Source organism: Rattus rattus, chromosome 9 (assembly GCF_011064425.1).
Source record: "Rattus rattus isolate New Zealand chromosome 9, Rrattus_CSIRO_v1, whole genome shotgun sequence".
NCBI lineage: Eukaryota > Metazoa > Chordata > Mammalia > Rodentia > Muridae > Rattus > Rattus rattus.
Genome location: NC_046162.1, coordinates 75,688,500 through 75,710,923, shown reverse-complemented (window position 1 = coordinate 75,710,923; position 22,424 = coordinate 75,688,500). Strand labels below are relative to the sequence as shown.

The 22,424-nt window shown below is 49.5% G+C and overlaps 2 protein-coding genes across 3 annotated transcripts in view; one reads left to right on the top strand and one right to left on the bottom strand.

Moving 5' to 3' along the window:
• Window positions 1–22,424, bottom strand: part of Slc39a11 (solute carrier family 39 member 11) — a 412,294-nt gene that overhangs the window by 356,848 nt on the left and 33,022 nt on the right. The gene's annotated exons all lie outside the window — the stretch shown is intronic.
• Window positions 20,793–22,424, top strand: part of Sstr2 (somatostatin receptor 2) — a 7,181-nt gene continuing 5,549 nt past the window's right edge. Inside the window, exon 1 of one of the 2 annotated variants that reach the window (XM_032912668.1) lies at window positions 20,793–21,380. The gene's annotated coding sequence lies outside the window, so the exon portion shown is untranslated. The remainder of the gene's footprint in view (window positions 21,381–22,424) is intronic. The other variant, XM_032912667.1, reaches the window with a different exon arrangement.

Sequence of the window (22,424 nt, the reverse complement as noted above, 5' to 3'; positions counted from 1 at the left end):
GGACCTGGGCTTTAATATCCTCATCCTAGCTGCCTGGAAGTCAATCTCCTCATAGCATCCTTCAGATGAGATGCAGAACTCTCAGCTCTGCCTGTACTGTGCCTGCCTGGACGCTTTCATGCTCCCAACTTGATGACACTGGACGGGATCTCTGACCCTGTAAGTCGAAACATGTTTTTATAAGAGTTGCCTCGGTCATGGTGTCTGTTCACAGCAGTAAAACCCTAACTGAGCCACCTGAGTACCCCATATATTGGACACAATACTTCACAGTGGCTTTATACTGCTTTGCCTTTCTTTTTTTTTTTTTAAAGATTTATTCATTTATTATATATGAGTACACTGTAGCTGTCTTCAGACACACCAGAAGAGGGCACCAGATCCCATTACAGATGGTTGTGAGCCACCATGTGGTTGCTGGGATTTGAACTCAGGACCTCTGGAAGAGCAGTCGGTGCTCTTAACCGCTGAGCCATCTCTCCAGCCCCTACTTTGCCCTTCTTACGGTTCATTTTCTTCCCATTCTGTAGTCTTTGCTTTTAAGTCGCTTCCAGTCGACTCATTACAGCTCTGTTGTGGAAGAGGGGACGCGTCGACTTTGTTATCTTCTTTTGTTTTTATTCATTATTTATTTATTCCGAGTCAGGGTCTTGCTTGTAAAGTTTAGACAAAGCTAGGATTCCCAACTGTCCTGCCTGGGCCCCCTGAGAGTTTCAGAAGCCCAGTGTTAGATCCAACCTGAAAGCCCACTAATTCCTGAAAACAAATTCCATACACAAAGTACAGGATATCAGTATATACCTGCCGTGCGTGGGAATGTACAACTGAGGCAGTCACTATGGAAAGCCGTGTGTGTTTGGGGGGCATGGTTCCTCCAGAAAATAAAAGTATAGGGCCCAGGAGATGACTCAGCACTCTAAAAGTGCTTGCTGCCAAGCCTGGAGGCCCGAGTTCGAGTCCCAGGCCCCGCCTGGTAGAAGAGAGCTGAGTCCTGCAAATTGTCCACTGACCCCCATAAGCATGCCATGGCACCTGTGTACCCATCTCCCCTGTCACTTCTCACCTCTCCTCATTCCCCCCAGGCCCTGTGCTCCCTTAACAGCTCCATTTCTACTTTCAAGGACATTTCTAAGCCCGGAAAGGGGGCAAGGGAGCTGCTCGTTGAGTTTTCCATGGTTGTGATGAACATCGTGACCAATGGCGCTTGGCGGAGGATTTATTTCGGCTCCCACTTCCAGGTCAGGGACAATCACTGAGGGAGGAATCCTGCTTTCTGACTCCACCGTCGGCTTAATGCTAATGTCTAGCTAACTTTCTTTCCTTTCCTTATTCATTTACTTATTATTTATTTTGAGGCAAGATCTCCCTATGTAGCTGTGGTTGGCCTGAAACTTGGTATGTAGAGCAGGCTGGCCTTGAACTCACAGAGATTCTCAAGTGCCTCTGCCTTGCAAATGTGTATGTGGCCACGTCCAGTTAGCTAACTTTTTCATACAGTTGAGGTCTACTCGCCTAGGGATGGTGCCGCCCTCAGTGGACTGGGTCCTCCGACATCAATTATCAATCAACACAATCCCTCACAGATATGACTGCTGGCTAAACCAGGCAATCCCTCAATGAGGAGTTCCCCAGATGACTCTAGACCAGCAGTTCTCAACTGACCCTTTCCCAGAGGTCACCTAAGGCCAGTAGAAAATGCAAATATTTACATTGTGATTCATAACATTAGCCAAATTACAGTTATGAGGTAGCACTGAATTTTATGGTTGGGAGTCACCACAACATGAGGAAGGGTAGTAAAGGGTCACAGGGTTAGCAAGGTTGAGAGGCGCTGCTCTAGACTGTGTCACACTGACAGCTGATTTGGACAGTTGGTAACATGAGTGCCTTGCAAGCATCAGGACATGGGTTCCCATCAGAACCCATGGAAAATGGCCGGGTGGGGTGGCGCATGCGTACAACCCCTAACTAGGGACGCAGAGACAGGGTGGGGTAGCGCATGCGTACAACTCCTAACTGGGGAGGCAGAGACAGGAGGATCCCTGAGGCTTGCTGACCAGGCGATCGTTAATCTATTTGGTGCATCCCGGGCAATGAGAGCCCCTTTCTCAGAGGAGCTGGCTAGCATTGCTGAGGACAACAGCAGAGGTTTCCCTCTGGCCTCTGCACGCACGTACACACGAGAAAATGTACACGTATGTGCATTTTTAGAAGTTCGTAAAGTGTTATGAAAACTGTCAGTTCTTCTGTGAGCCATATCTCTCTCAGACACACACACTATCTGCAGCGGAACTGTCCTACAACACAAGTGCTTTTGACCTTGGGTGTCTTTTTTTTTTTTTTTTTTTTTTTTTTTTTTTTGACCAAGGAGTGACACGGTACCATTGCCCTGTGTCTGGTTCTAGAGGAAATGCTTCCATAGAAGGGTGGACAGAGATCGGTCCTCTAGAGGAGCTCAGCCACTGATCCGTGAGAAGTGAGCCCGCTGTTGCCTGGCAATGCTGCCCAGATAGCCAGGCCCTGAGGTCGTGCAGTAACCCGCTGGCTGGCTATCAACCCAGGGCTAGCGTATGCAAACAGCAGCCCACGCAGGCAGACCTGCGGGTGGCCTGACAGCGGACAGGCGGTCAGGAAGAAACGTCGACTAAAGATAAACACCGCAGGGCCCGGTCTACCCTCTGGAGTGGGACACTTAAAGGCCCTCACTTCCTGTCTACATCCGTGAAGACCACTGTCATCTGGAGCTGGACCATAAGGACTGAGGATGTTCTGGATGCCTGGATTTCTCATCCTCCTTTCTCTGGCTCCCTTCCAGCCTAGGGCACATTTCCCTAGTGACAGCTGGTCAGGAAGATGAAGTTGACATGGCGCCTTCACCATCTGTCAGCCGTCTCCCCTAGAGCACGTCATCTCTTTCTTCCAGAAGCATCCTGGACTCTTGGATCTCTGAGGAACATTTTCCAGTTTCATTTCTGTTTCCTGAAAGCCCAAACCTGTCTCAGATGGTACCTGGGCCTTCTGGGCCTGGAGCAGCCCTTCTGAATGCCTGTGCCGACTTCAGTGTTCAGGAAGAGCGTGGAAGGGTGTGGGAAGGTGTTGGGTTTCTAAGAGAGTGGTGCCAGTACCTTTCCCCTGTATATTCGAGATGCAACAGGGCAAACTAACGACCTTGATGGTGTGGACCATTTTGCTACATATGCATAAACTCACCTACCGTGCACCTGAAACAGGCCAACTTCCACAGAAGTTACTGGAATCAAGTCAGGGAGTGTGTTTCTCCTACACAGAGAGCCTCCATGTATTGCTTGAGGATTCCGCCCCCTTCCCAAATATGATCATTAGGCAAGGTGCCTGGAAGACTGACAGCAAATGGTCACCTCCCACTCCCTCTCAATCTGTGTGCACAGGGGAGCCGAGGATCTGCACAGCGCTCCTGCCAGCGAGCTCCTGCCAGCGGTGGAGGGCCTATCGATTGATCAGCTTTCAAAGGGACTTTAAAATTTGCCTACAATACGGAGAAAGCCTTATACAGACAACAGATAAGCCACCCTGCCTTGCTCCCCGCTCCCCAAGTCGCTTCCTAATTAAACAGAAATCGCTACACCCTTGACTGCTTCCAGAGGAGACCCCCCCACCCCCAACCCCCAAGCTGCTGCTTTGATTGGGCCTGGGATAACTTTGAAGAATATTCAGTTTGAGAGGAGCTGCAAGCGAGCGGTCTCTCCATGGCACGCACATTGCATTTGCATGGGAAAAGGGTTTCTTTCTGCTTCTGAAGTCACTTGCACCTTTTTTTTTTTTTTTTTATTTCCAAATAGAATAACTCTCCTCAGGCACTAGGGTGGGGTGACACTGACAGTGTGGGAGGTGGGGACAGGATGACCTGTGGGTGTCAGAGAGAGAGAGAGAGAGAGAGAGAGAGAGAGAGAGAGAGAGAGAGAGAGAAGCTCTGCAAAGAGAGGAGGGGAAGGGAGGAGGCAGACTCAGAGAACTCTTTGATTTCCAAAACACCAGCAAGAACCCGGGTTCCAGTCTCTCCTCATTTGCTGTGCCAAGATGCGAGCATAGAAGCCTTGGTGTTCAGGCAGGGAGAAGGGCAGGAGAGAGGAGGCTCTGAGATGGCTCCAGAGAGAAGGCTTTATCAGGTTACATACAGCATGTCACCCAAAGACTAGGACTCCTTCTGGGGGGAGGAGCATGGGGGGGCTTCCTATCAGCTGTGGCAATTCGGGGGGTTAGGGAGAGAGTGAACTGCACAGGCTGGAGAAGCTAAGAGATAACTGTTCTTGGTGAAGAAGATGGAGCTGAAGGAAGGTACGGGTTGGCCTAGAAAAGACCAGAAGGCCACAGGAGTGTTTTACCAAGGTCTGGGAATGATGATCACCCGTGGGGCTTTGGTTGTGGTTTTATTATCAAATAAATATAAATAGTTTACTTATCAACTATCTATCTATCTATCTATCTATCTATCTATCTATCTATCTATCTATCTATCTATCTATCTATGTACTGTGTGTGTGCGTGTGCCTGCGCCTGTGCCTGTCTGCAGCCTACTCCTGTGCCACAGCATGTGAATGGAGATCAGAGGACATCAAGACTTGGTTCTTTTTTTTTTTTTTTTTTTTTTTTAATTCTTTTTTTCGGAGCTAGGGACCGAACCCAGGGCCTTGCGCTTCCTAGGCAAGCACTCTACCACTGAGCCAAATCCCCAACCCCATCAAGACTTGGTTCTTTCCTTCCACCATTGTGGCGATTTGAGTATGCCTGGCCCAGAGAGAGGCACTATTTGGAGGTGTGGCCTTGTTAGAGTGGGTATGGCCCTGATGAAGTGGGTGTGGCCCCTGTTGAAGTGGGTGTGGCCCGGATGAAGTGGGTGTGGCCCTGATGAAGTGGGTGTGGCCCTGATGAAGTGGGTGTGGCCCTGATGAAGTGGGTGTGGCCCTGATGAAGTGGGTGTGTCGCTGTAGGCTCAGGCTTTAGTATCCTCACCCTAGCTGCCTGGAAGCCAGTCTAATCTTGTTTGCCTTCAGATGAAGATGTAGAACTCTCAGCTCCTCCTGCACCATGCCTGCCTGGATGCTGCCACACTCCCAACTTGATACCAGACTGAACCTCTGAACCTGTAAGCCAGCCCCAATTAAATGTTGTCCTTATAAGAGTTGCCTTGGTCACGGTGTCTGTTCACAGCAGTAAAACCCGAAGACAAGCACGTATGCCCAGTTAAGAACACTAGCTATTTTTCCAGAGGATCGTGGTTCCTGTCTCAACACCCAAATGGCAGCTCACAACTGTCTATAACTCCAGTTCCAGGAGACCCAACACTGCCTCTGGCCTTGGCAGATATCAGTCATGCTCACACTATACAGACAGACATGCAGGTAAAGCACACAATCACATAAAATAAAAAATTTTAAACTCAAATTAAAAAAAATAACAGTAACTAAAAATCTTGAAATTAAAAACAGAAAACATTCTGGAACTTCAGTGAACCAAGTCCTCTGGCCCCTTCTTCGGAAATTCCTCCTGCATAGATCCACGTAAGAGACCAGGGAATCAGATTTTGGGAAGCCTCAGGGTGAGTGTGGAGCCCGTGGTCTAAGGACAGGAGGCATGAAAATGGGTCCCACCCTTCCGGATCCCAGTTAACCCCTAAAAAGGACAATTGCCTCCCTGTCCTGCTTCTGCTGTAATACATTGTTCCCATGGTCTCATAGTTTCTTCAGGCCAGAAGTTGGAGTGAAGGCACAGGCAGAGCCACATTCCCCAGAGGCTTCAGGGAGGAGTCCCAGGAGGTTTCAGAGAGGACTTCCTTGTTTCATTAGCCTCCGTCCTAGCTGCACTGCTCACACCATTGCCTGCATCATCATCTGACCCTTCCCCTGAGCCTCGGGCCCTGTGTCTCTGTTTCCTTGCAAGAACAACAGTCCTCTTTGTGTAGGACTCACCCTAACAGCTTCCATTTTACTCCCCAAGGTTTGAATAGACAAGCAATGGCCAGACCATACACAGATCTCTGACCAGATCTCTTGGGCTTACCCAAGATGCCAACCATTGTCTGCAGTGACCAGGCCAGGAAGTTAGCCCTGTCACAAACGGCCCCAAAGAGCCAGGACTTGAGAAGTCTTAAGAGCTGTCTCAAAAGCCCAACAGGGCAGTCAGATATGCTGAAATATGAACAAACATGCGGGAGTCCTGCTTCTAGACCCTCTGCTATCCTGACACTCCACACACTAGGCAAATCTGAATCTTCGGTCTCACTGTAGCTTTCACAGCCCCAGTGCCAGCTTCTAGTCTCAGCACAGATGATGCTGGTGAACCCTTTGCAAGCTCTGAACAAAGAGCTTTCTCTAGTTCTCCCATGAGCGGTCTCCATTTATCCCATGCTCCATTACAGCCGCAAACAAACACACACAAAAACTTGACTATCGGTAAGTCCAAGTTGTGGGAGCCAGGAGTTAGACATCTTTTGGGGAATACCACTCAACAACAGTACCTGAGGCCCTCTCGCCTCAACCACGGCCCTGCCTGCCTTTTTCTCTCCTTAACTCTCTTTCATAACGCACTGTGTCCCTAAAAGGACATCTCGGAACACAGAGCACAAGGCACACAAACCATCCGCATGGCTCTCCGGCAGTGCTACAAGCATGCAGCTGGGGGAGGCATCTTGCCTAGCTTTAAATCAGAGTACGGAGCCCAGACCCTTTACAGGCATAGATGCCAAACTGAGGCACAGACAAGCATGTTTCTCTTCTCAGCCCGTCTACTGGAAAGATTTTCCCACCCTTCCATATTTTGCAGGTAGGCCCTCTCCTTACCTAATGGGTGTTCTGTTCATAATCTCATTTCTGCCAGGCAGAGTCACAATCCCTGGCTTGCTTTTTTTCCCTTTTATCTACCCGAGGCCTGTCTGCTTCCATTAGAGCCCTGGGCATCAAGTGTGACGGGCGTGTTTCCACCTCCCTTGGGCAGGAGCAGGCACAGAACAAACACTCGACAGATCCGATTGGGTGAATATAGAGGGACTGGGGAGATCAGAAAGGAAGGGAAAGAAGGAAAGGTGCAGTGATACCCAAGGAGGACAGCTCAAGTAAAGAGAGGGTCATGGACTAGAGAGGATCATTTGACCCCACAACCATGGACACACATGTCATGAGGAGGTACCCTAACTAGACAGAGATAGCATATCCGCACATCTGACATAGCCAGCACATGTCACCAGCCAGAGAACCTATCCTTAGAGAAGGTGTGTGTGTGTGTGTGTGTGTGTGTGTGTGTGTGTACACGTGCACACATATTCACACATAACAGAAGTCAAGTCAGCTCCAGTTGCAATGGCAGGCACACAGTAGCATTGTTTGATGGAGAGGAGCCTGGTGCTGTAGCCTCCCCATCAGCTCACTCAAACTGACCTAGAATGAGGCACCAGAAAATCCCTGGGGTGGGGGACCCTGTGTGAGCTGCCTAAACTGAAAAGCACTTAAGCCAAACAAATTAATAGTCAAGTCCAAAGCTATCCAGATTAACGATGCTCAACTGGTTATAAGCAACTAAATGAGAATTTAAAAGATCTCCACATAGTGCTGGAGAGATGGCTCACTGGTTAAGAGCACTTGCTGCTCCTGTAAAAGACCTGGGCTTGCTTCCCAGCACCCACGTGGTGGCTAGCTACCATCTGTAAATCTAATTCTAGGGGACCCAACACCCTCTTCTGACCTCTGCTGGTACCCGTACACAAAATAAAAGTAAATAAATCTTTTTTAAAAAATATAGCCACACATAGAAATTAATAAAATCGAACAGCAATCAAATGCAGACTACCTATTAAGATGTCTGTTTAAATACAGCAGATGAGGGGGCTGAAGAGATTGCTCAAGGGCTAAGAGTGCTTGCTGCCCTTCCAGAAGACCTGAGTTCGGTTCCCAGCCCCCATATCAAGCAGCTCACAACTGCTTGTAACTCCAGTTCCAGGGGATCCAATGCCCTCTTCTGGTGCCCTCAGGTACTGCACACCCATAGTGAGCTTAACCATACTTCCAAACAATAAAGTAAAATATTTTATAAAATAGATCAGATAATCCACATGAGTTTCTCTTCTTCATTCCAAATTACTTATTTTAGTGGTGTTCAAGAAGGGACACCATGAACAAGGCAGCTCTTATAAAAGAAAGCATTCAATTGAGTGAGGGCTTGCTTACAGTTTTAGAGGGTCATAGAGTCTATGATCATCATGATGGGAAGCAGACAGGCATGGCACTGGAGCAACAGCAAATCCATAGGCAGTGGGCAGAAAGCAAGAGATTGGGCATAGAGTGGGCTTTTCAAACATCAAAGTCACACCCAGTGACACAAGTCCTCCAACAAGGCCACACCTCCTAGTCCTTCCCAAATAGTTCCACCAACTTCAGTAACCAGCTGGAGAGGGCCGTTCACGTTCAGAGCATCACATTACTCTAAAACGGCAGTAAGTGGGGAAAATGGTTCAAAAGGAAAAGAAAATGAAGACAGAATTGACAACCAGCAAAAAAAAACTGCAACACCACTTTGGGAAATGGAAAACAACTAGGGAGACAGCTAACTTCAAAAGGGAGAGGTAAAAGAAAACCAACAACAATGGTCCTGCATGGGAAAAACAAAAAGAAACAATCAAACAGAAACTCTGTTCACATTGCAAAAGTCCAAAGCTGTCCGGGAACAGAGGGCTCAGGGTTGGAGAAAACAGGGCATGCTAAGCACTAGATGCTTAGACCCGCTACCTCGCAGGGCAGCTCTCCCTGCAAGCTGTTATCTTTGCAAGGGTTGGACAGATCAGGCTCCGGACTTGGGCTATGGGGTCTACCAGGAGGTGAAAATGGGCTACAAGGGTATAAAGAAGAGAAGTAAATACATATCTGGAATCCTTAATGGTGACATCCTATACCACCTCCTCCCATTTTGCTCCACCAGCACCAGAAGTAGCCAGGGTTAAAGACCCTAGGATCTAGGCTAGAGCTTTGGGGAGGCTGACGAGCCAATGAGAACAATCTGTGGGTTTGTAGAACATGGAGGTTTATAGCGAGTGTCCACTGGACCGAATCTAGATTCACTGAAGAGACAAACTTCTGGGTATATTGTGGGTGGGCAGGCTGTGTTTCTAGATCCAATTAACTGAGGTGGGCGGATCCATCCTAAATATGAGCATCACCATTATGCATACCAGGGCCCTGCTCTACATAAAAAGGAGAAAGCAAGCTGATGATGAAGGCGAGCTGAGAACCAAAATGTCTCCGCGTTCATAGCCCTCTGCTTCCGGCCGGCAGATGCCATGTGACCAGCCGCCTCCGGCTCCTCCCACCATGCCTTTCCCACCAATCATCTGTGCTCTTAAACCGTGAAACAAAATGAACCTTAAGTTGCTTTTGTCTAGAGTTCTGTCAACACGACGAAAAATATAACAGCACACACAGGTTCTTCAACAGAGTTGCCAGAGGGTTCTAGTGACCAAGTCCTAGTCAGCCACACCTATGTGGGGAGGGCTGCCAGAGGGCACGTGAGTGCTTGTCATAAGGACATAATTCATCTAGGATCACTATAGACATCTCTAGAAAACCCTGAGTAACAGACAAAAATGCCTATGCTAAGGGACTCTGACGGAAATGGGCTACCAAGAGGTAGAAGGTTAAAAGTAAGAATCGTTCCTGGAGAGTCAGAATGGAAGGTCAGATCCATGGCATAACATGAGGCTATAAACAATGAACGCCTCTAGGACGAGTTCTTGGAGTTTAGAAATGCCATGGTTGAAATCTTAAAAGAGCAGTACAAGAATTGGAAATAAAATATCATGCAGAGGGGCTGGAGAGATGGCTCAATGGTTAAGAGCACTGACTGCGGTGCTCTTCCAGAGGCCGTGAGTTCAAGTCTCAGCAACCACATGGTGGTTCACAACTGTAATGGGATCAGGTTGAAGAGAGCAACAGTGTACACCCATGTAGAAAACAAATAAATAATCTTTAAAAATAATATCACACAGAAAGAAAAACAACAGCAAAAGGGAATGAGGAGACGTGCTCTAGCTGCACAATGAAAACACCAGGAAGAAAAAGAAGGTAAAGAAAAGAGGGTATCCCAAGCACCTAAAGTAACAACAGAACAAGGAATGTAGGGGCCGGAGAGATCAGTTAAGAGCACTGGCTGCTCTTGCAGAGGACCTAGGTTTGGTTCTCAACACTCCCACATGGTGGCTCACAACCATCGGTAACCTCAATTCCAGGGACTCTACGCCCTCTTCTGGCCTCTGTGGGTACTACATGCACATAGTGAACAGACATAAAACCCCTTGCACACATAAAAGCAAATAAATCTTTATAAAATGCAAAACATGCTTTATTAAGTCTTTACTTTTAAAAATGACTAAGGAATATTGTCAAGTGTGGTGGCGCATGGCTTTAAAGAGAACTCTGGAGTCTCTTTGAGATCAGGCAAGCCTGGTCTCACAGAGCAAGTTTTAGCCTAGCCAGGACTACAAAGTGAGACCCCCGTCTCAAACAAAAAGTAGGAGGGCCTAAGGAATAACACTTGAGGCTTTGCTCTGTCTGATGTCTACACATATACACACAAACATGTGAACACACACACACACACACACACACACACACCTCAGAACAGCTCTTTCCCCTAATCTAGGAAATGAAATATCACCACTCCCATCACATCAATACGGGTGGCGTCCCATGGGGTGTGAGTAACATAGGCTACTTGTACCAGGAAGTCAGATCATCTTTGAGTCTGGCTGTAATATATTCTTCCTCGGAAACAGTGGTACTCAGCCTTCCTCACACTGCAACCCTTTAATACAGTTCCTTATGCTGTGGGGACCTCCAACCATACCATTATTTCCGATGCTGCTTCATAGCTGTAACTTTGCTACTGTTAGGAATCATAATGCAAATATCTGTGTTGTCCAAAGGTCTTAGGTGACTTCAGTTTAAGAGTCCCCGGGGTTGTGACCCACAGGTTAAGAACCACTGCTCTGGAAGTTCCTGGAGGTGATGTTCCACCCACACAGCCAAGTAAACTAAACCCAAAATGAGACAAGGAAGCCAGGCCTGGAGAGATGGCTCAGGGGCTAGGAGCACTGGCTACTTTTCTAGAGACCCAGGTTGTGTGTTCCTGCCACCCAGGTGGCGGCTTACAACCATCTGTAACGCCAGTTCCATGGTGTGCTGGTTGGTTTTGTGTGTCCACTTGACACAAGCTGGAGTTATCACAGAGAGAGGGGCCTCAGTTGAGGAAATGCCTCCATGAGACCCAGCTGTAAGGCATTTTCTCAATTAGTGATCAAGGGGGGAGGACCCAACCCATTGTGGGTGGTGCCATCCCTGGGCTGGTGGTCCTGGGTTCTAGAAGAGAGCAAGCTGAGCAAGCCAGGGGAAACAAGCCAGTAAGTAACATCCCTCCATGGCCTCTGCATCAGCTCCTGCTTCCTGACCTGCTTGAGTTCCAGTCCTGACTTCCTTTGGTGATGAACAGCAATGTGGAAGTGTGAGCTGAATAAACCCTTTCCTCCCCAACTTGCTTTTTGGTCATGATGTTTTGTGCAGGAATAGAAACCCTGACTAAGACACAGGGGATCCAATGGCCTCGGAGGTCACTGCACACCTGTGGTGAACAGACATGTGTGCAGGCAAAACACAGGCACACATAGAATAAAAATAAGCAGGCCTTTCAAAATAAGAGTGAGAAAAGTAACACACGGACCGAATCCTCAACTGTCAGAATTTGAGAATGAATCGTTGACAGAGCCATAGAAAAGTAAGCAGAGGGGGGAAAAAAAATTCAGAAACGAGGTAATCATTAACCCAGGGAAAACAAAAGGCTCTACAAAAGAGAAGCCAGCCAGCAGACAAGAGCTCTTGACTCAGCTTTAAACATTTACGTAGTTACAAAAAACGCAAACACCAACTACTGGTTTGATGGAAAGAAAATGAAGGGATTCAGGAGATCCCACGATGTTGAGTTGGGCATCTTTTATAGTGGGAAGTCAACGGTATCTAGAAGAGAAAAATTTTAAAAATATAGAGGTGCCTGTGTGCCATTTACAACACAGTTGAGTAAATCAATAGAAAAAAAATAGAAATAATTAGAATTGCCTGTCCTTAGGAGAGTATCAGAAGTGGAAGGGCAGAGCACAGCCGTGCAGTCTCTCCTCAGCAGCCTTTGCCTCTCTCTAAAACATCTTCATATATAACCTAATAAACAGAAAACTCAAGTCAAATCAGAAGGTTTCACTGGCCAAACAAATCCTGCCACCGCCCCGCATTAAAGATCAGCTCATATAATCAGCATATTTTTTTTACTGTTTATACCTCAATTACAGAGGATGATGTAAGTTTAGGAGAAATTAACCAGGATGAGTAATCCAAGCCCACCAGGTGGCCTCTCTCCACCCAGGGGGCCAAAGCTGCCCTCCCTCCCAGCCCACCACAGAAGTGCATCAAATAGTCACAAAGTCATGTTCCACTAATTGCTTTTTGACAAACCGCCAGCTTTGTGGCGAACTACCAAAAACAGGGACAGAAACGGCTTTAGACATAACAACCCTGGAGCATCTCTCGGATTGAATGTAGGAGCCCATGAAAAACACCTGATTTCTGGAAGAGCCACATAGGCAGAGGCATCTCAAATCTATAAATACTTCCCTACCTGTTTCCTGCTAAGAATGAGGGTTAAGTTTATGGGTTTCCTGGTCACAAGAGGACACTATCTCAGGGCTTAGAAATCAAGAGTTCTCCCTTTTCTCTGAAATACTTTGTCGTTTGTTGACTGGATGGATGGATGGATGGATGGATGGATGGATGGATGGATGGAGAGATGGGTGAATAGATGGATGGATGGATAATGGATGAATGGATGGATGGATGGAGAGATGGGTGAATAGATGGATGGATGGATAAATGGATGGATGGATGGATGGATGGGTGGATGGATGGATGGATAGATGGATGAATGGATGGATGGATGGATGGAGAGATAGGTGAATAGATGGATGGATGGATAGATGGATGAATAGGTGGATGGATGATGGATGGATGAATAAATAGATTGATGGATGATAAATGGATGGATTGGCAATAGATGGATAGAAGATAGATGAACAGCAGATGGATGGATCAATGATTGGTGAATAGATGGATGATGAGTGACACTGGATGCTTAGATCAATGGGTGAATGGATGGTTGAGTGGATGAAGGATGAAAGGATGAGTAGATGTATGGTAGTGGATGGATAGAAATAAGAATAAATGGGTGGATGATAGATACTAAGTGGATATGAAGATAGAAGATGAAAAGATGATAGATGGATGAGGAGTGGGTTTGGTGTATGATGAAGGATGGATGGATGGATGGATGGATGAATAGATGGATGGATGGATGGACGAATGGGTGGATTAGATGGATGGATGGGTGGATGGATGAATAGATGGATGGATGGGTGGATGGATGAATAGATGGATGGATGGGTGGATGGATGAATAGATGGATGGATGGGTGGATGGATGGATTAGATGGATGGGTGGATGGATGGATTATGACTAGATGGGGCTGCATGGATGGGTAGATGGGTAAAATAGATTGGATGGATAGATAGATGAAGGTGCTTGTGCCTACATAGGCGCGCCACCTAGAGAGATATCGTCACAGGTATGAGTTCATTGTCCGTCGTGAGCTTTTGGTTGGTGTTTTGTTTGCGCCAAGCAAACGTGAGTGAGTGAGTGGTCGCTATTTCTGGACAGTCTAAGTCAACTTACACTCAGAAGCGCTTGTCCTAGAGAACTAAATGTGTTCCGAGCCACCACTGCCAAATCACTTTTTGGAATTTGTCCTTGAAAATTCAGCTTGGAGCTGAATGAAATCACAAGGTTCAGAGCAGACTTGTTGGTGCCAAATCTTTATGGAGGAGGTGGACACGATATTTAGACACAGCCCAAGTCTCTTAGGTTGCTTAGACTTTTTTCTATGCTGTGGATATGCATGTTGCATAAACAGTGTGTGAGCCCTGTTTGAGTAAACGTACTAAGTCCTTCTGCAGTGTCGTGCTCAGAGTCCCGCCTCCCTCCCCCAGTCACCTGCTCTGTCAGGTCACATTTGGAATCCTCAGAGCTCTTACTGGCCTCTCCTAAGTGTAAGGACTTCTCCTAAACCTGGCATCCCATTTATTCAAAACAGTTACATATCCTAGCTGGCAAAAAAGAAAAAACAAACAAACAAACAAACAAACAAAAAACCAAAAAACAGAGCGCAGGAGTTGTTATGCTTCCTAACTCCCAAATAAAAGAGTCTTTCTGGAGAGAGAGAGAGACTGAGTGTCTGAAGTAGCATGGAGAAATGAGGTTCTGGCAGCAGTCACAGAGCAAATCTGTTTAGAAGAGATCCAGTCACAGGAGAGCAACTGGGGGAGGGCGGGGGACAGAAGCACACCCGTAGCCCTTTCGGGGCGGGTGGGGAGGAAAGAGAAGACAGATAATGACTCGCAGGATGAAGAAGCCTCCCACAGCCCCTCCCTGGACTGACCATCTGTTCTGGGGCCCCGGAGCAGGTGAGTACCATGAAGCCTGGGAATTAGCAGCCGGACCACCGAACAAAGTCAACCAGCCAGCTGTCCCACGAGGGAGAAGCTACCATTGAACTGTCACTTTGGAAAGTAGCCAGAGCCCATCCCTAGACACCACCCAGCTGAACAAAGCCCCTCCTGGTCCTGTAACCGAAATCCAGGGCTCTAGGGAGCCCACTCCCGTGTCACTGTGAAGGGAAGGGCTATGCTTTCTGCCTCAAAGGCACTCAGCACAAGCAGAAACAGGCAGGCGGCTGGCTCCTGGCAACGGCCTTTCAAGAGCCTGCCCACATCCACTTGGGTAACACGGCTCTTTCTATCAGACTTCCCTCTGCCAGAAGTGGGATACAGGAGGCGTCTGTACTCTCAGCTACTTGTGAGGCTGAAGTAAAAGAATTCAGCAGTTTCCTTACTCCAGGAGGGCCACGTCTCTGAAGCCAAACCCTTTTAACAGCTCCTGACAGCCTCTCTCCCCATCCATGGTGGCTCTTTCCTAAATGGCACCGCAGCCATCATTCTGAGTCACTTCTCAAGAGTGGCAGAAGGACAGAGAAGGAAGGAGAGGAGGAACGTACAGCTGTAGAGGGGCCTTTTGGGTTCCATTCTACAGGGCTGGAGCTGAGAGAACAGGGTGGACCCCGAGAGGAGTTCTGTGTGCTCACGCCACCCTGAGGCCGGCATGGGGACTGCAGCTCACAGGGTTTTAAAGCCCCTCCTCTCCAAGGTTCTCTTTCTACAGTCTCAGATTCTCACGGTAAACCAAGGTCTGAAAACATGAAATGGAAATTCCAGAAATGAGCCATTCGTAACTTAACACACAGCGTAACTTTTCTTATATCATACTATGGCTGTTGTATTTTATTATTAGTTTTTAATTGTTTTTTTTTCTATGCCCAATTTTTAGAAATGGCATCATGAGTACACAGCCGTAAAGATAAAAACGTACCTTTCACAGGTTTGGTTCTAGGCGGCAGTCTCAGAGAGCGGCCCCCACAGAGACAGGAAAATACCTGTCAATCAACTGTAGTGACTGGAACAGTTCTCTGTTTTGCTTGCTAGGGATAGAGGCCCTTCAGCAGTAGAAATGCCTGACTCAAAGAAAGAGTGGGAATCCTCAAAGAAATGACACGCAGTGTGGCACGCAGGCCAGTCTCCACCAAAGCCACGCCAGCATCTCCACCTGGAGACCCTCCATGGGTCTGTACCTTCCCCACTCCCCAAAGCCATGTCAAAATGCCCATTAAGAAAAAGTAGTCTTTTAGTTGCCATAGGACAGGAAGAAATGGGCAAGGACAGAGCAGCGAGGGGACAGAGCAGGACTCCTACTAAATCCCCTGACTCCTGGTGACACATAGGCACGTGGACCCCAAGGGAGGAAGAGGGTTCCATCTGAATCCTCCATTCTATCCCTGAGGGGCACAGGCTAGGCGACGGATTCTAAAACTTTGGTCTGGTGCAGGGATGAAGAGGTTCTCAAAGCCTTGTGTCCGCTCCACTTACACAGAGGTGAGGTTCTCAGACCCATTCACTTTGGAGGCTGCCCCAGGGCAGGCTTTCTTTCTCCATCATCTAAAACCGAGAGATTTAGCCTCCGGGACATCTCCTCTCCAGGTCACAGTGAAACCACCTGAATGGTCAAAGTGCTGAGAAATCAGGGTCTCCTAAGAACAGAGCCAAGACAACCCCCTTCATAAAAGGCCCAGCTGCCTCTGCACAGGCTGGCAGAAGGCTCACCCCATAGGCAGCTGTCCTTTCTCCCCTCTGCCCAAAGAGTAGCAGATCACCCACCTGTACTGCAGGGGATAACCAGCCCGTTCTGAGCAGGAAGTCAGGTCAGGGGAGGACCAGACAGCTGTCAGAACCCCAGAGCATTGGGGAACTAGTCAGAACCCATCTACAAAGACATCCTGAGGCTAAGGATAGCTACAGATAATTAAAACCACGCTGGGGAAGGGGGTGGCTCCGTCCATTAAGGGTTTGCTGTGTTTGAGTATCTGAGTTTGATCCTTAGAACCCACACTTAAGGTGGGGAGGGGGAGGCCAAGTATGGTGGTGCATACCTGAAATGCCTGTGCTAGGGGAGGGGAGACAGGGGGATTTGTTTTGCTGGTCAGCAGGGCAAGCATACTTGTTTGAGTTCTCAGTTGTGATTATCACACACACACACACATACACACACACACACACACACACACACACACACACACACAGAGGGGGGGCAGGCTACCCAGTAGAGATTAGAGGAACAGTCCCTCTTCCGTCTACTCAAGTTGGAAGAAGATGGATCTGCCAACCTCCGTAGCTCTGGGTAACCGCACCATGGGTACTCACAAAGCAGAGAGCTCAAACTGGTAGCTTTGTGACCCTGAAGAACTCAGTCTGTCTGTGCCTTGGTTGGTCCATTCAGAAAAGGGAACGCTGACTGGGCTTCGTGAGACTGCAGCGAATTAACACAAAGCACCCAGTGGGGCACACGGGTAAGCACTCAATACGTGTTCCAATGGATTCATCGGAAGGCTCTCGGGACTAAATCAAGTGTGAGACACCAGGGTAAATAAAGGCCAGCCAGTTTCTTTCCTCAAGATGTCTTCCAATGACCAAATTAATGGTGCCAGAGGCCGTCCCAGGAGTATTCGAGGGTTACTGAGACCACAGACGTGTGCCCCATGCAAGACAATGGGCCGGGAATGAAAGGCACCTCTTGGTGCTCTTGGGAGGCACCTACAAGGCGATGGGCCACCTCTCCTAAGCTATCCACACCCTCCTCCTGAGGGGCCTGTGACAGATGAGGACTCCAGTGAGCACTCCAGTGAGGACTCCAGTGAGCACTCCAGTGAGGACTCCAGTGAGCGAGCACTCCAGTGAGCACTGCAGTGAGCACTCCAGTGAGCGAGCACTCCAGTGAGCACTGCAGTGAGCACTCCAGTGAACACTGCAGTGAACACTCCAGTGAGCACTGCAGTGAACACTCCAGTGAGCACTCTGGAAATGCTACATCTTTCCCAAGTCTCACCTAGGACTTGCTCCAGGATGGGAGCTAAGGAACCTTGTTACGTTAACGGACATGACATACTAGGGGAAGAGAGGGAAGGACTCCCTTCCCTCATCCCAATCCAGGGATTCATGGTCGCGTGGGCTGTGTCCTATGGAAGAAGCCTGATGCTGTCAGCCAACTCGACTCCTGCCTCTCTCATTACAGATGGTTGTGAGCCACCCTGTGGTTGCTGGGAATTGAACTCAGGACCTCTGGAAGAGCAGACAGTGCTCTTGACCTCTGAGCCATCTCTCCAGCCCAACTCCTGGCTTTCTATTCCCCGCCTGAATGGTCTTAGGCAAGTCCCCTGGCCTCTCTGAGTCTGGTTTTCCATTTACACAATGATGGGGCATTGGTTCTATACATCAGAGGCTCCGAGGTCCCTCGTGGGACTGGCGTTCTTCATGCACTTTCAACAAGATGGAGGAGGGAGTAGGAAGAGGAGCGAGGGAAGGGATCGTTGACTCCAGACTTAGGAGCAGTTTCCAAGGAGGTTCCACAGCAGAGAGAGAAAAGGGAAGAAAGGGGCACCTATCACCCCCTAAGGGGCATCCGTCACCCCTTGGTGCATCTGAAGAGCCCTCAGGCCCTCTAGGCCAAATGGGCACATCTTTAAAGCACCATGGTAACCACATACGGTTTCCCAACAAAACATCAAGGCCACACACACCTGCACTCCCCTCATTCTAGAGGCAGAGGCAGGAGGATCGCCACAAGTTTAAGGCCAGCCTGAACTGTGCAGTGAGTTCCAACGTACCCCACATGCCGCAGCTTAGGGGCCTTGCTCTGTCTCCATCCACAGAAATGTCTCACATGCAGAGGGCAGACCCCATGCCAGACGCCTGGTCTGCCATCTCATAGCACTAGTCAGTCCAGTTCTCCTATGCCTCGCACTTTCCTCTAAGCTAAACTGAAACATTTACTTGCACCAAATCGATGGCATAGGAACACTTGCTCCCCATTTAATTGATAAAGCTTCTAAGCGGCCAGACAGAATGACTTACTTGGGAGTTCCAGGGCCGTTCCCTGCTCAACTCCCAGGCCATTGAGCTTCTTCATTTCCTGACACCTAGTGTCCCTCTGATACGTGCAAAAAAACGAAGAGGTATGTCATTTCACTGGCTTAAAGATACCAAGTGAGGGGCTGGAGAGATGGCTCAGTGGTTAAGAGCACTGACTGCTCTTCCAGAGGTCCTGAGTTCAATTCCCAGCAACCACAGGGTGGCTCACAACTATCTGTAATGGGATCTGATGCCCTCTTCTGGTGTGTCTGAAGACAGCGATAGTGTACTTATATACATAAATAAGTAAATCTTTAATTTAAAAAAGATTGCAAGCCAGTGAGGAGGTTATCTCTTTTGCAACCCCTGTATTTTTGGGGTTCAAGATCTTGTTACTTAGTTACTAAGGGGCTGCAGAGGAAGGGCAGGCGAGGCAGAACGCTGAGAGTGTCTAAAGAGCAGGGTATTGTCAAACGGGGAATGGGAACTCAAACCTGGAGGCTAGAGGGGTGGTGCAGCAGAGGCAAACGTGACTTCAGAGCTCTATGGACACATTCACGGGTCGGGGGAGGGGAGAGAGGCACGCAGGAACGGGACAAAATCAATAATTGTTCTAGATGACATTTTCTGCTGTCAAGGTCAAAGCCTTCAGATCTCACGGGGCCAGCCGCAAAAGAGCTAGGCCCGCCGGGGGCTTTCATCTATCCACTGGGGCTGAGCCTGCCGGACCTGACTCCGAGAGAGCTGGGGAAAGACTTCCCAAGTGCACGAAGGGTGGATTTTATTGTGTGTGCTCAGCATGTTAACAGCATACAGAAATGATCCCCAGGTTGTTTGGGAACGGATTATTTCGCTGATAGGAGCAGCCTGCTTTTGCTGGTGGTGTTGACATGGAACCAAAAAACTGTACACTGCCCCCTGGGGGTCACCTTGTGTATGAGAGAAGGAAACGCTGAGAACCAGGGGTTCCTGGTTTTTGCACAGCTATTTTTCTAAACAATACCCAAACTGAGCAGCAGCCATTGAGGAACTCTTACAAGGCCACATGATACCTGAGGAGACCTGAACTCAGAATGGACGCTTCCTGGCTTTTCAAGAGGGCCATTGGTTTTAAACTGGAGAGGGTAATACGGATTGTGACAACTAAGCTCAGTCCAGGTCCCCTTCTGTCCCCCAGGGCCACTCCCCTCATCCTGAGAGCTGCACTATTTGTCCCCTCAACCTTGCCCAACTGCGGATGCTAGGACCTGACAACACCTACCGCAACCTCCATCAAGCCCACAGAGTCCACACATCTCACAGAGACGGTGCCAGTAAACATCCATGAGCGACACCCTGACTTACAAGCAATTCTAGGCTGCTTTTACCTTCTGGCTCTCTTTCCCCGTCAAAACACACCACACACACACACACACACACACACACACACACACACACACACACACACACACACAACTTCTGGATTTATGCTTTTCCCAGATGAACACACAAGCAGATCATAAACAGGGTGGTCGCATCGGGGGCCCACAGAGAAAGCTAATCCGGGTTTGCTTCCTGATTTTTCTTGTTCTAGAAACCACCCAGGTGCACTCTCTGTCTCTCTCCGTCTCTCTGTCTCTCTGTCTCTCTGTCTCTGTGTGTGTGTGTGTGCGCGCGCGCGTGCACGCGCAATAGGGTGAGAGGTGAGGGAAGGGAAGCTACAGGATTGATTATGACTTATTAAAGTATTGGAACACCGACTGAATCATCACAGTCAAAAAATAAATAGCTGTAACTCGATGCGACACATCTCCCACTTCTTGCAAGTCCCTCTTTGCTCCCGCAGAGCGCCCCAGCGCGCGTAGGCGGAACGGTTGGGCTGGGGCTGGGTCAGACCAGCAAGCAGTGACTGACAGACTAAATTAAAGCAAGGAGAGACTGCGTGGCCCCGGGGCCTCCAGTTGGGAGACCGGTGGAGCCCGCGGAGCCCGCTGGCTGCGGGAACTGAAGCCAGGTGCGACACCCACACCTGCAGGCGCCTGCATGGAGACTTGCCTGCCGTTTTCACCCCTCTTTTTCTCTGCCCTTAGCCTGGCTCTGCAACCTGTGCCCTGTTCCCGGGACTGGTCCGTGGTAGGCACGGCTTTGCAAACTTGAGAACGTGTCCCGGAGCTAGTCTAGGTCACCCCAGTCGCCACACCAGCTGCCTGCAATTTGTTGGGTAAAACCGGACCAAGTCTCTGAAATCGGAGACAAAGCCAAGCACGTCCTCATCGGGAGGAGTCGTGGGGACACTGACATCGCTTCACCATCCACCAGCATCCAGGTCCGCTGACTTATCCTCACTGGGCGCCCTCGGCCACCCGCGGGTTTCTCCACTCTCCTCACCAGGTCCTACAGGACTCGGCAGGCGGAGCCAAGCTGGCGTGACGTCACGGGTGGGGGCGTGGGGAAGTGTGCCCGGGGGCTGCCACCCGCCCGGGCCAATGCTAGCGGCGCAGCCACCGGCGCGCTCGCGAGGCCACCGGCCCCTGGAGCACCAGTCCGCGGCTGGGCGTCGATGATCTACAGGCCAGGGTAGCTCTATTGGGGCCCAGGCAAGCTCTCTCAGACGCCAGGAGGGCCAGCACGAGCCAGCCTGGGAAGCTGCGAGCCCGAGAGCTACTGCGGAGCTCCAAACACCCCGTAAGCCTGCTGCGCTCCCGGGCGCCGGGCTGGGTAAAGGACAGCTTCTGGGAGCTAGAGAACACAGAGAAGCGAGTGCTCGTGGAAAAGCAAGGTGAGGGGTGCGTGTGTGCATATGTGCGTGTCATAGAGAGATGCAGGGCGGGACAAGCACACTTTGGGCACCTACATGCATCTGCACCGGGGATAGATCGCCGATCCCGGCGACCTGCATATTAGTCCCGGCGTGCAAATTCTCTGCTTTTGTGCCTTTGGAGGTGACAGGTGGGTGAAAGAGGCGTACCCTGGTGTCTGGGGTGGAAAGGGAGTGTGTTCCGGGACGGATTTGCCCAAGAACGATGGCGTGTGCCCTGCGAGCCCGAGTGTCCAGGTGGTAGCTGTGATGGGGACAACTTGTTTCCCAGCCACCTGCGAAACAGCCCTGGTCCAAGGAAAAATGAGATCAGCTAAAGGAGAAGGGACATGCCAAGTGCCACTACAGGGTCCACACCCTGAGACCTAAGTTAGGGAGGGACGGGTGATGGGAACGTCACCGGAAAGTAGATTCTTCCTGGCTTTTTAACGCCCGATGGGGAGGCGGCCCAGATTCGTATGCGGTTAGGTACCCCCAACCCCCACACACACCCGCCGCCCTCGGGCAGAGACTCTGTCTAGATTGAAGAGAACCAACTACTGAATGGTCAGGTCCTCGGGCGACTGCCCGTCCCCGGCACCTCGGTCCCCTCTGCGTTTCGAAGCTGGACGTACAAGTACCTCAGTCCACTCTCCCTAAGTCTTTCTAGAAACGGTGGGGGATCCATTAGGGAACACTTTGTTCCCAGGGTCAGCGAGTTATGGCCCCAAATATTTTCCCCACACTAACTCTGTCTTTCTGAGGCTCACTTAGCCACCACCACCACCCCCATGGTGAGGGGCACTCTAGCGCCATGGTGGACGCTGCTACTGTCTATGAAGTTCCAACCTCAGATTCTTGGAGGGGTGTGTGTGTGTGTGTGTGTGCGTGTGTGTGTGTGTGTGTGTGTGTGTGTGTGTGTAAGCGTCTGGCAGGCTTGGGGGTGGGGAGGTCCTGAGGGCTCACAACAGAAAGATGTTGGAAAGAAACTAAAACCGGGAAGGATCTCACATAAGCCACCTCTCA